Source organism: Lontra canadensis, unplaced genomic scaffold (genome assembly GCF_010015895.1).
Source record: "Lontra canadensis isolate GAN:19392208 unplaced genomic scaffold, GSC_riverotter_1.0 scaffold12, whole genome shotgun sequence".
NCBI classification, from domain to species: domain Eukaryota; kingdom Metazoa; phylum Chordata; class Mammalia; order Carnivora; family Mustelidae; genus Lontra; species Lontra canadensis.
Window position 1 is genome coordinate 29,851,398 of NW_022631006.1, and position 14,117 is coordinate 29,865,514.

Consider the following 14,117-nt stretch of genomic DNA (forward strand, 5'->3'; position numbering starts at 1 on the left):
ATGCACAGAACCTACAGTTTAGAGAGAAAGATGAGTTCAGCCATGTTGCATCCAGTCATGTTGAGTCTGAGTTGCCCAGAGCAGGCTAAGTAGTGATATTTGATAGGAGAATGGATGTATAAATCTAGAAGTTAGCTTGGTGATAATTTAGAATTCTCAGTATCTAAACAGTAATTTTAACAGTGGAGCTTACCCAGGGAGTATGTAGAATAGAGCAAGTATACAAAAAACTGCACCAATACTGTTGGGGAGACAAGACAGAATGTTGGGTTCTGTGAAAGACTAAAGAATCCATGACCATTCCAAACAGAGTAGCTGCTAGTCAGCTCTAGTTAAGTGTTGCCATATGGAAATGCACATCCAAGGTTGAGCGAGAACTTCAGATTTTTCAAATGCCAGAAATAGAGTTTTATGTAAATCTAGGTTTTAAATGTAGACAACTAATTAAAAAAAAATTTTTTTTTTTAACATGCTGCAGCCTAAACAAAACACTTAGCTGGAAACCCGTGTTGAGATTTTTTTGAGGTAGAGTGAGAAAGTCAAGGAGGAACCCAGGAAAACATCAGGATTTAAGAATCAGGGACGCCTGGCTGGTTCAGTCGAAGAGCATGAGGCTCTTTTTAGGGGGTGGGGGAGAGGGAGAGAAAGAATCTTAAGCAGGCTCCGTATGCAGTGTAGAACCTTACACGGGGCTCAATCTCATGACCCTGAGATCATGACCTGAGTGGAAATCAAACGTCAGATGCTTAACTGAGTGAGCCACCCAGGTACCCCAGAGAAAGCAACTCTTGATCTTGGGGTTGTGAATTCAAGCCCCAAGTTGGGGGTAGAGATTACTTAACAAAACAAAAGATTTAAGAATCAGAGTAAGCAGGACACTGGGCTGGCTCAGTCAATACAGCATGCAACTCTTGATGTCAGGGCTGTGAATTCAAGCTCCAAGTTCAGCATGGGACCTACTTAAGAGGGGAGAAGGGGTAAAATAGGTGATGGGGATCAAGGAGTACACTTGCAGTGAGTGATGAGCACCAGGTGTTATATGGAACTGTTGAATCACTATATTGTATACCTGAAACTAATACTACACTGTATGCTAACTGACTGGAATTTAAATAAAACTTTAAAAACGGTGCCTGGGTGGCTCAGTGGGTTAAAGCCTCTGCCTTCAGCTCGGGTCACTGTCCCAGGGTCCTGGGATGGAGCCCCACGTCGGATTCTCTGCTCGGCAGGGAGCCTGCTTCCCTTCCTCTCTGTCTCTGCCTCTCTGCCTACTTGTGATCTCTGTCAAATAAATGAATACAATCTTAAAAAAAAAAACCAAAAAACAAAAAAAAAAAAACCCCAACTTTAAAAAAGTTAGGTGCACCTGGGTGGCTCAGTGGCTTAAGCCTCTGCCTTCAGCTCAGGTCATGGTCTCAGGGTCCTGGGATTGAGCCCCACATCGGGCTCTCTGCTCAGCAGAGAGCCTGCTTCCCTCCCTCTCTCTGCTTGCCTCTCTGCCTACTTGTAATCTCTGTCTGTCAAATAAATAAATAAAACCTTTTTTAAAAAAGTTAAATAAAAAAAGAATCAGAATAAGCTACAACTAAGCAGGCAGAAAAAGAAAACCAGAGAAGCAAACAGTGCAATGTCACAGAAGCAAACAGAGTAGAGAATTGCAGGGGAAAAAAGTGATGAATTCTATCAAACAAAAGCAAAAATCCTTCTAATCCTTACTTTTCATTGTCAAGCCCAAAGGAATCAGTTCCTTTTGAGCTTTCATGGCATTTTGTTAAACACTCTTTTAGGATAAGCATCTTCTATTTTATATTGTAGTTATACTTGTACATGAAAGTATAAAGAGCTTTAAAATCAGAGGGATCTGGGTTCAAATTTCCATCCCACCAAGTAAATTTACCTTTTTGAGTCTAGTTCATTCTTCTGTACAAAGAAGAATCAAGTTACAGGGCCATTAATGAAGATTAATAAAACACCGAACACAATATTTGGCATGTAAACACTATGTCCTAGGAGATACTCAACAAACGTTACTGGATAAATCACTGGGGAAAAATTTTGGTTTTCCCAGTGTTTCTACCTACCTAAGAGATGCTAGTCAGCCTTTGAGGGAATCACCAAAATAATTTGTTAATTTCAGGAGGCTAATATCTAGGTACTTGAATGAATGTGCACTCAGGCTCTCTTCCTCTATTTTAAATCTAATCTAAGGAAAACAGGAATAACTGCACTTTAAGATTCTAAAGTCTGAAGACTATGTTCAACGTTAACTGGCTTCAGTCAGCCTAAACCTGCTATAGATGTATGTTTTAAAGTCATGAATATCCAACGTTGATTGTTAACAAACCTAAATGAATACTCCCAGGGATCCAAAGAAGGGACACAAAGATCTTAGAAACACCTCTCCCACTCTCAAACACTTTTTTTTGGATTGCTTCCAGGACATCAGGATGACTTTTCTGGTTTTCCTTCTGGCCTCTCTGACCGCTTCTGCTTTACTATTCTCTTCTACCAGTCTTTCATTGTTGGAAGTTCACAAAGCTTTGGTCCTAGGCCCTCTTTAACTCTCACTCTACACTTTTTTTCAGGAATGTCTAATTTACATACATGGCCTCAACTATTAGTATTTCCTTCAACAAATTATCTATACAGTTATATCTCTTGGAAAGAGGTCTACTTGCTTACTCAATGGCTTTTCTTGATAGTGTCTCCAGTCTCCTCAGCACACCCACCTGTCTAACTCTTCCTATAACAGACTTAACTTTTTTTAAAAAAAGATTTATTTATTTGAGAGAGAAAGAGAGAAAGCATGCTCATGTGAGTTGGGGAAGGAGTGGAGGGAGTAGACGAGAGAATCTCAAGCAAATTCAGCACTGAGCGCAAGGGCTCGATCTCACCACCTTGAGATTGTGACCTGAAGTGAAATCAAGAGTCTGATGCTTAACCACTGAGCCACCCAGGCATTCCCTCCCTACAGTCTCCTTCATTCCCACCACCACACATGCACATTCACAAGAAGAGTAATCATTCTCCAGCATCTCCCATTTGGTCACAGATGCAGAGACCAGAAAACTTCCTCATGACCCATATCCATTTTTTTATTTTTTATTTTTTTTCCATATCCATTATTTTAAAATCCTACCTTTACCTCTTAAATATCTCTCAAATGCATCCACTCTGTCTCTAGCGCCATTCTTGATCAATTTACCATCCTCAATTCCCTGAAGTATTCCAAGTGCCTTCTAACTGGTTCCCCCCCATTCTGCCTATTTACCTCTTATGTACCCTTCAAAGCTCACTTTAACAACATCATTTCAAAGAAAAGCTTTCCCTGTTGTTCCAACAAAAAACAGCCAAATTTGTTGAGTACACATACATTACATGCACAGCACTCTTCTAAACAATGAAAATTCATTAACATATTTAATTAAGCCTGAAGCAACTTTTTTTTCTTTTTTATGATTTTATTTATTTATTTGTCAGAGAGAAAGAGCACAGGCAGAGGAAGAGGGAGAAGCAGGGTCCTTGCTGAGCAAGGAGCCCGATGTGGGACTCGATCCCAGGACGCTGGGATCCTGACCTGAGCCGAAGGCAGATGCTTAACCAACTGAGCCACCCAGGCGTCCCCTGAAGCAACTTTTTTAACAGAGGAAACTGAGGAAACAGGAAACTGAGGCACCAAGAGATTAAGTAATTTGCCCAATATCCCACAGCTAGTGAAAATTGGTTCCAGATTCAAATTTAGGCCATGTGGCTTCAGAAGTCACATTCTTAAATACCTTATTATATTATGCTTTAGGTTATATGCCCCTATTATAAATTCCCCTGAATATCCACAACTCTTTAGAGCAGAGATTGAATAACTGATTATATTATTAATTATTTGATCCCTCCCATTAGAATGTAAGTTCCACAAAGGCAAGAACTGTGTATGATTTGTTGATTACAATATTCCCTTCGCTTATCAGGTGGGCATTTAATGTACTTTTCTTGAAGGAGTGTATTTTCAACATCCAGCCAAAGGTGTGTGGGAGTGGGGCTGTGAAGAGGTAATGGGGAGGTTTCTGAGCAACAGCAAGGGCTTCTCTCAGACTGTAGAGATAGTAAACAGGCAGAGGCATGTTTTCTACCAGAAACATTCAGGAGAGGCATTATAAAATCCTTTTAGAACCTGGGCTACATGCAATATACATAAGACTATTTTCCATAGTGTGATAATTATTGTTAAAAGTAAAGAAATTTTAGTGATTTCCTTTAGGCTCAGGACTATAAAGCCTCAGTGGTGGCCAATTTAAAGCTGTGGCAAGAGACAAACAGATGACACTACACCCATATAACCCAAAGATAGGGTATGGATTCATTTTCAAGTCAGTCTCATTGTGGACTTTTTTCCAATAAAACTCTGGAGTTTTGGCCTAAATCTGAAGATAGAAAGTAAGAGCCTCATCTTTAAGTATCACTGCCCTTAGGCCAAATTAACTGGAAAAGTTCTTCTTCACTGGCACATGGTCACCAAGGTGAAAATAATAGTCTGGGTTCCAACTGAGGAACATCTAACTGGATCGATATATCCACCTTGTATGATGCCACTTGTAGGCAAGCCAGCGTAAGTAACAATATATACAAATTCAGGTAACAACGTCCTGGTCCTCCTTATGGTCCCCCACCACACACACATAGCACTCTTGCACGCCCCATTTTAACTGGGCTAAGTATATGTACATTTGTTCAGCCTAACAGAAAAATATAAATATTTACTTAATTATATATGAGGTATTGTTTCATTGCAACATTTATGTTAAAAAAGTGTATGTGGTGAAGGGAGGAGAAACATTTTAAAGCACTGTTATTATTACACTTGTGCCTCCAGGAACAAAAAATGACCCCAGTGACATGAGACTAATGAAAATTTAAATTTAGTGGACTAGTTTGACTTGCATTGGCTAAAAAAGTTACTTGCAAGACTGACCAAGTGAATTTCCTCTGCAGAACTTAAAGTATTTCACATAATCTTATCTTCAACTAAGTTAAAGGAAACAAACTACTATTCTTTTTTTTCCTTTTAACAGAGATACAAAGACAAAAATAAATCTTATATTCTCAAGGTTCTTCAACTGTGAAAGGTACAGCTATAACAGGCTACCAAATGCCTACTTGCCTCTTGTGGTCAAAGACAGTTCTCCTATAGGGGTCAGCACTAAACTTTTTGGTGGGGTAGGCTGGATCATGAACGGGGTTTTGAAGTTGGGACAGACCAGAGTCCTACTCCTGGCTAAGTTACCTAACCTCACTGTCTTATTTTTTCTCTTCTGTAAAATGAAGCTAACATCACACACATTTCTGGGTTACTCTGAAGATTAAAAAATAATGTACAATGTTTGGCACATAGTAGGCAAATGAAAAGCAGTTTATCATTCCCTATCCAATAATTTCAAAGTGTACCATTAAAAGTCTCTCTCAAAGCAGAATCACTCCTTAGAGACTTGGCTGTGCTGGTCTGTTAAGCAGAATGGTGGGATACTGAAATAGATGTAAAAGTTTCACAATTAGAATAGCAGGACTGCTGGGCAGGATGAAAAGACTCTGAGAAAGCAGTGCAGCCCTTTAACCTTAAAACCATGGAAAAGACTTCAACTAGACCTAGTGTCTAGGGCAACGCAACATACAGGTAATTCAATTAATCATTTTTTGTGTTTGTAGGAATGAAGCCAGTGTCTATCTTACAGTACTCCACTATTTCACAATGCCTGCTGTGGAACATATAGGTCTCCAACTGACTAGGCTGCCCCTTGATGGTTCACATGGCCAGATCCAACCACCTTGACTCTTGACTCCCATGACTTTAAGGACAGCTGTGAATGGAAGCGACCATTACCAATACATATTTAAGGCCTCATGAAGATGGTGCCCCCCCACCCCACCAACAGGAAGTATACCTGAAAAACAGGCAAAAGCACTACATTTTATAGGAGAATTGATGTGTAAATAAACAAAGAAATGACTAATGTGCTCCACTCCCCAGACAAAGGGAATAAAGAATAACTAAATACTGCATGGAAGCAATGAAGAAGAAAACACTGAGTAAAGGGTTCATGCTCATGGAACTTGGTAGCCCCTGTTCAAAAATCCAGAAAAATCTTCCCATTCAGTTTACTTAGATTGATGTTTTACTGCTGTATATCTGATACCTGTAATAGAAAATGTAGATTATGTTCTATTAAGAAATTCTGTTATGATCTGGGCTCTAAATAGGCAGCTCAATTACTGAAATCATTGGTTTCTTCTAGAACCAACCAAAATGAAATTCCCATGTTACTAATGGGACAATGTACTATTGAATATGTCCCAAAGGAATAATCCCCAAAGACATAGTGCATTCCCAAAGTAGGTAGTAGAAGTGAAAGCAGGATATTCCAAAGGTTTACTATAATGACCATGAAAGAGAATCTGAGAAACCCGTTAAGACTACAGCTCCCGAATGTCCTTCCTCCCAGATGAAATTAAGAATTCAGTTAATATATAACCTTTCTCAGAAAGATCCTGGCATAGGTTTAGGAGAATTACAGACTCTCAAAACAAAAAGGTGTTATTACAGAATTACAAATTACTAGAATATTGGGACATTACCAAAAAGATTATAACTATTACATTATAAGTAGCTGACATACAGGAGAGAAAAAAAGCACAGTCACATTATTACCCAGTAACTTCAGTAGTATGTCATTTAATTACCTTTTTAAAATGAAATGAACACTGAAGATATCAAATGAAATGAAACCATACACAGTAAATTTCTCCGGAAATATACAGAGGGGATAAGTCAGGGATGTTTCTTTCTTTTTTTTTTTTTTTGAAGACTTATTTATTTATTTCAGAGAGAGAGACCATGTAGGGGAAGGTGTAGAAGAAGAGAAACCTCAAGCAAACTCCCTATGAGCAGAAAGCCCAACTTGGGGCTTAATCCCATGACCCATGATCATGACCTGAGCAGAAACCAAGAGTCAGATGCTTAACCAACTGACCCACCCAGGAGCCCCAGGGATGTTTCATTCTTCAATGATAAAACCAATCTTTTCCTAATAATTATGCATAAGAATAAGTAATTTTTTAAATTTTGGTGGGTTTTTTTTTCGTACTTAGATTATGAGTGAGTCTCCTGTTCTGGAAACTCTTATCAAACAAACTAATGAGATTATACTTGAATAGTCTGAATTTGAAGGGGTTAGAACATTGTCTAGATTCCCTATGCCACTCTACTGCTTGGAATATATTTCAAAATATCCATTCCTGCTGAAGACAAATGGAAAGCAATTATCAATGACAGTCTATTTTCTGTTTATGTCTGCTGGATTTTTTTTTTTTTTATTATACTGTAACATACATTGGTAGGTAGAAATTAACTGCTTTATTTTTAAAAGCTCCTGCTGCAATCTGAAGACAAGAATTAAGATATTTTAAAATAAGTCTTAAAAAAAACTGAACGGGGTGCCTGGGTGGCTCAGTCGTTAAGCATCTGCCTTTGACTTAGGTCATGATCATGATCCCTTGGTCCTGGGATGAGCCTCACATTGGCTCCCTGCTCAGCGGGAAGTCTGCTTCTCCCTCTCCCACTCACCTGTGTTCCCTCTATCGCTGTGTCTCTGTCAAATAAATAAATAAAATCTTAAAAGAAAAAAAAAAAACACTAAATAAAAGGCATAGAATTATCAGTCTAAAAAAAAGGGTATTTTAAAGTTGACCATTTTCCTTCATGTGACGTTAAACAACCAAGAGCATAGTGAAGGATAGAAAGTAATGGATAATAAAGAGGGCAAAAGAAATGTTACCTACAGAACAGCTTCATGAGAAATCTCAGAGACTAACACACTTTGTAGTTTAAACTGAAAACATCCAGTAAACTACAAAGAGGCAGGCTTATTTTGCAACAGAAATACAATGAAAATCTTTTTTTTAATATTTATTTATTTGACACAGAGAGACATAGCTAGAGAGGAAAAAGAAGCAGGGGGAGTCAGGTAGAGGGGGAGGGAGAAGCAGGCTTCCAGGCAAGAAGGGAGCCCCATGTGGGGCTCGATCCCAGGACCCTGGGATCATGACCTGAGTGGAAGGCAGATGCTTAATGACTGAGCCACCCAGGCGCCCTTACAATGAAAATCTTACAGGCAATATGAAAGAGTGAGAAAACACAAAAAAGAGCACAATTACAACTTGATACACCTGTACACACAAAACAAAACAAAGGTTAAGGTGGGGAAATGTTATCCAGGATAAAACTTAGAATGTAATAAATGATCAAATAAACCTTTAGACAACAGTAAACAGTTGTACAACCGCTTTGTTATATAAAAATACACTGTCACTTGAGTACCAGATACCAAAAGAACACATCTTGAAAAGTAGGGTCTCTTTGCTTCTCTTTAAAAGGCCTCAACAAGACAGAAGCAAAAATATCTCAATATCAAAACAAAACAAATCAAAACAAAAAGCAAAGTGAACAAAATTGTAACATAAGTTTGAAAGGAAGACCACCAACTTTGTGAGAAAAAGAATGAAAAATTAATCAAAGAAGAGACATAAAAAGTTAAACCAAATAGAATATGAAATGACACTGTATCAATGAATCGACTGCTAATAGTAAAACAGTAAATACTAGGTTGGTCACAGTAGTGCAAGGTAGGTCATGCAAAGACCTGCAGATCAGGGACTTGCCCAAATGCAACTGCTGAAGTGGAGTGACTTTTAGGGGTAAGGATGAGGGGCCAGAAAATATTTTTCTTGTTTATCCCCCAGATGTCAGGCTCAATGTAGGCTCAGAAGACAACTCTTGGAGGGCAGTGAACAAACAGTATCTTCAAAACATTAACATTCATCTCAATGCTCTAAAAATGTTACAGTCCTTCCACAGATGACAATATCAAATCTCATTCTTTCAGTAAGCAAGTACAGTTCTTGGCACCCACATATTAATCTTATGTGGTAGTTTAGCTTTAAAAAAAAACCCTCATCCTTTTCAAAGGAAATGGGTACAATGGTTTCTTTTAAAGACTGATTCCCCCTCACGGTCCTACCTTACCTATGTGAAACTCTATCTTACCTATCAGACCCTCCATATAAAATGTCATATTTTTTTCCTCTTTTAACTAAAACTCTGCAGTAGTGGTGACCACAATGCCAAGATTCTTCCACCCCATCACCTGGTGGTGCTGCAGAGAAGGCTGTCCCAGAAAATACAACTCTTTCCTGGTGATTCACACCAGTTCAACAGATTTCTATCTATTTCTATCATTTTCTACCCATGTCTAAATAAGTGGATTTTGTCAATTTGAGAGCTGATAAATGAAAAGGCAAGATGTACATGATACATCAAACACGGGGAAGGCGTGAACTGTGCAAGTACCCATACACTGCTCCATCAACTCCCGGATCCCAATCCATTACTCCTTTGCTCCTGTAGCTTTAGACCTTTTGCCAGTGCTGTCTCTTTACACACACCTACCCTCTCTTTGGCCAATGTCCTTCATCATGCCTTGCAGACCCACTGGCATGCCACTCTTGCAACCCAGGTCTTCTTAAATAGAAAATGTTTTCTTTGTAACTCTCTTTTAAGAGGTGGGATAAGTCCAAAATACCACAATTTGTTCTAAAGTCTGGTGAGCACTACAAAAGAAATTCCTAAGCAGAAGACATTATCTAATTAACTAACACAGGGCCATATTCAAATCCCAAACTCACCGACTAGCACCTGAACTGTCCCACACCCCGTAGGACCTCAGCCGTCTCTAAGGATAACCCAGTCAGAGAATCCCTGACTGAACTGACAGGCTTGGAACAACACGATGAGTAAATAATTTGTGGATGCTGGTGGGAGAGTAGGATGCAGTAGACACTGAAAACGCAGCTCCTATGGCTTGAATCTGGGGCAATTCCATTAGGACAAGACATCGAGTCCTTAAGTCTCCCACTCCTAGCTCAATATGCTCAGTCACTTAAAAAAGATTGGTCCGCTAAACATCTATACGCCCATACACCTCCACTATACACTTCTTTGAACCCCCTAATCACTTCAGGGCTGTCCCTTAAGGGCAGAAGCTGCCGCACTTGCACAACTGCTGCAATGGCTGGAAAATTTCCTGCGACACTAGAGACAGGTAAATAAAGAAATTGCATTAGCTCTGAGGCAGGGGGAGGGGTCTCCTGCTAGTGAAGAGTTTACATAATGCAACGAAGACCAGTAAGCTCTGCAGACCTGTCAATGGAAATGCAAAGCTGAAGCTCCGCTTGTCCCACCATCTCTAAACACTCTTCAAAAGCCCGATCTTCCCTCCCAAAGACCCACAAAAATTACACCTAATAACGTGTAACAATGTGCACACGCTCACCCCAACATTTCCTACCCAACTTTATTATTAAAATACGAAGAAAAAAAAATAAAAACAAGGAAAAAAGAAAAAAGAAAAAAAAACCCTAACCTCCCACTTCTGAGACCAAAGTATGGAGTAACCAAAAGGAGCCGGGGAGTTTTCTCTCCGTTGAAGAGACAAGGAGAACAAGGAGCTGCCTCAAATCTACACCACGCCCAGTAATGCAATGACAAGCCCTAAAAACCCCACAGCGGCGGGGCAGCCCCCTTCTCGACTTGGCCCAACTCAGGCCCCGTGGCCCAGCAGCCGCCCTCTCCCCCGGCCTTTCACAAAAGAGAATGGTTCAGTCCAGAGCATCACCCAGCACCTGATCCCTCACAACTGAGGGACGGGTAAGGAGCCGGCGAGCGAGGAGGAGGATGAGTTACTGAAACCAGTTCTAAGAGCTTTAATTTTGCAAAGACTCTTGGACCGACAGTGATGAGCAGGCGTGAACGGGAAGCCTACCTGAACAAGTCCCGGTGCTTCCTTTCCAGCCAGCGTTTCAACTCACCCTCTCGGAGAACAAGGCACCTTCCGGCGGAGCATGGCCAGCCCTCGCCTCAATCTAGATTGCTGGTAGTCCATTCTCCCCCCTCGGCTCCGCCCACCTACCTGCAACCCACCAATGGCAGGGCTAACGCCCGGCCTCTTCCAGCAAGGTAGTGTGAGTGCCATCCAGGAAGTCTCTCGAGAGTGGGAGGTCCTAAAAGGCTGAGAAGGGTACGTAGGCAACCACAGATATGCCTGATTGAAAATAAAATCTGGCGGCAGCTTGCCTTTGACTGCTCAATTCACAGGCGTTTAGGCCTCTCGGCATCTTTTTTTTTTTTTTTTTAACCCACGCCGGTGGGGGCGCTCTAAACGAAAACATTTAGTTACCTGTTTAGGGACGCCATCTTGGATCCGGCCGGTTCCTTGGGGACGGGAAAGAGGAAGGAGTATTTAAGGAGTTTGAAGCCGTTTTCCGAGTTCTGTCGAACTGCTTAGATCGAGCCCCAACATACGTTATGTAATCAGAATGTCCCCAATCACGATGGTCAGGAATAGGGCTTAATGTGGTTACAGGCAACAACCACCCCCCCCCGTATGAGTGAAGAAATCTTATAAATCAAAGCAGCAACAAAAATCTTTTTTTTTTTTTTTTTTGGAATGAGAGTGGGTTTTCACAGTCCTAGGATATTCCTTTATAGACACCTCACCACTCAGAATATCAGCATAAGACCAACGTAGTTTGTATATCTAGTCTAGATGCTTCATATCCTAATGCTTCAGTTGCAAGTTTTACAGTGTTGGGTTTGACAGTACAGGGGCATGAGACTCTCACATAAATGAACAGGGTTTAGGGAAGACTATTTTTTAAAGACCCAAAATTAACCAATAGGCTCAAATGTGTGAGTACCGACGGAGCACATGATGGAAGCCTTCGAGGAGAGATTATAAGTGAAGAGGGTCATCAGGGGACAGCCTTAGAAACATAGGCTGCAAGAGAATAATCTCCTGGTAATAGCAGTTACACTAGAAAGGAAATAATTTTATTGTAGGTAGGAGGACACCTGCGTGGCTCTATAAGCTAACGTCTGCCTTCCACTCAGGTCATGATCCCAGGGTCCTGGGATCTAACCCCATGTCAGGCTCCCTGCTCAGCGAGGAGCCTGGTTCTCCCTTTCCCTGTGCCCACCGCTCCCCTGCTTGTGCTGTCAAATAAATAAATAAAATCTTAAAAATTATTGTAGATGAAATTCTCTTGTGCTCAAAGACACTTCCCTATATTTCCTAGTATACACTTCTACTGCAATTACAACTTGCTACAGGAAGGCTTTGCTTTTTGAACTTGTGAGTGAAGGGAGTCCTTTCAGATCATTAAAGGTATTTTCTCCAGGCACCTGGGAGGCTCAGGTGGTTAAGCCTCTGCCATTGGTCATGATCTCAGGGTCCTGGGATCAAAACCCAGTATGGGGCTCTCTGCTCAGCAGGGAGCCTGCTTCCCCCTCTCTCTCTGCCTACTTGTGATCTCTGTGTCAAATAAATAATAAAATCTTAAAAAAACAAAAAGGTATTTCTCAAGGAATAACATATTTGCATAGTCACACATAACAGGAACTCAGAGAAGGTAAGGAATCATAGGAATCAATACTTTATATCACACGAGTAGTTAAGACCTGGCCAAATACATTTCCTTATGTACTGAGCAAAATCCATTGGCCAAATTTCCCCTTGGCTACTGCTATCATCATTATCAATTTGAGGTCAGTATTAGAATTTACCAAAACAATTTACCAGCTGTGACTTTGGTGTTTGTTTATAGATGCATATACAGCAATGATCTTAATTACATTTATGGAATGAAAACCAGTAGGTTCTTTTTGCTTATTTAGTACAAAATAAACCTATCAAAGAACAAATTGCAGGCATTTATGGAAAAGGGAAAGGCTGTGTGGCCTGCTCTACTAATTTCTACTATCTGCAATGATCTATAAGTAGTAGGATTTAGACTGTTATAAGAAAGATTTCCAGTGATCCTGCCCACCCCTGCTTTTCAAGAAGCCTCACCTGGGGGCTGGGGGCGGGCAGGGCGGGGAGGGCTTGAACTTAGGACCCCAAGATCAAGAGTCGTTTCCTCTATCAACTGAGCCAGAAAGGTGCCCCTGGTGCTGGCCTTTAAAAGTCAAACAATGCCCTTTTTACTTCATAACTACCATTCTTCACATGGAGGTGGGGAATCTACTTCCTGTAATTTTTCATGACCATTTCACTCTGAGTATCAGCAATTATCAGTACAAGTCATGAATTTGCCCCAGTAGTTTTCTCATGCTTTCCTTACATTGGTGAAATACCCAGCAGAAGGTTATGAGTACTTTGAATTTTTTTTTTAATTTTTTTAGTAATCTCTACACCCAATATGGAGATCAAACTCACAATCCCAAGACGAAGTCCATGCTCTACTGACTGAGCGAGCCAGGTACCCCTCCAGTTACCAATGACAGAATCCCTGGGACTTGGAAATTTCTGTACAGAAACTACCAAATTATATTTAGTTTTGTCCCAGGCCTGAGGGGGGCAGGCTAACCCCAAAGCCAACAGCCTCAAATCCTTTTTGGAATGAGGTAGGATTTTTTAAAAAAGCATAATCAAAGCACTACCCCAAATGTTCTCCCAACTTCCTGTGATGTAGGGTTAACTATTATTACTATTACAGGAGAGCAAATGGATATATCTGCACTTATGAGCACCAGGTGATGTATGAAGTGTTGAATCGCTATACTGTACAACTGAAACTAAACTGTACATTAACTGCAGTTTAAATAAAAACTTAAAAAATGAGTGTATCTCAAGGTGGCTTCTTCCAATACCTTTGATACAATTTCCTAGAAGGAGAGTATCTACATAGGTTTGGGATAAAATCAGAAAAATTCACATGAAATATGAGCTGCTTGGATACATGCATATATGTTTAATAATGAAACAATTCATCAACAAAAAAATTAGAAAAATTCATGAGACCTCAATGCTGTGGAAGAGAAAGGGACATCAAGGCAGAAAATACAAAAACTGACCCAGAAGGCTGCCTGATGAGTGAAGCAAGGCAAATTTGCTTAGCATTTTAGTATATGCCCTTGAAAAGAAAATGACTTGGAAGCTGACAGCCTTACTGTATGCTGCATGGAATGGAGGCAAAGAGCCAGGGAAGGGAGAGAAGGACAAGGGGTAAGAGCAGTA

At 40.4% G+C, this 14,117-nt stretch overlaps 1 protein-coding gene across 4 annotated transcripts in view; it reads right to left on the minus strand.

Annotated features, from left to right (window-relative positions):
- The window catches only part of CHD8 (chromodomain helicase DNA binding protein 8), a 62,109-nt gene extending 51,135 nt beyond the window's left edge, over nucleotides 1–10,974 (minus strand). For 3 of the 4 annotated variants that reach the window (XM_032857023.1, XM_032857024.1, XM_032857021.1), the window contains exon 1: nucleotides 10,866–10,974. The gene's annotated coding sequence lies outside the window, so the exon portion shown is untranslated. The remainder of the gene's footprint in view (nucleotides 1–10,865) is intronic. The other variant, XM_032857026.1, reaches the window with a different exon arrangement.
- Between the last annotated feature and the right edge of the window lie 3,143 nt (nucleotides 10,975–14,117).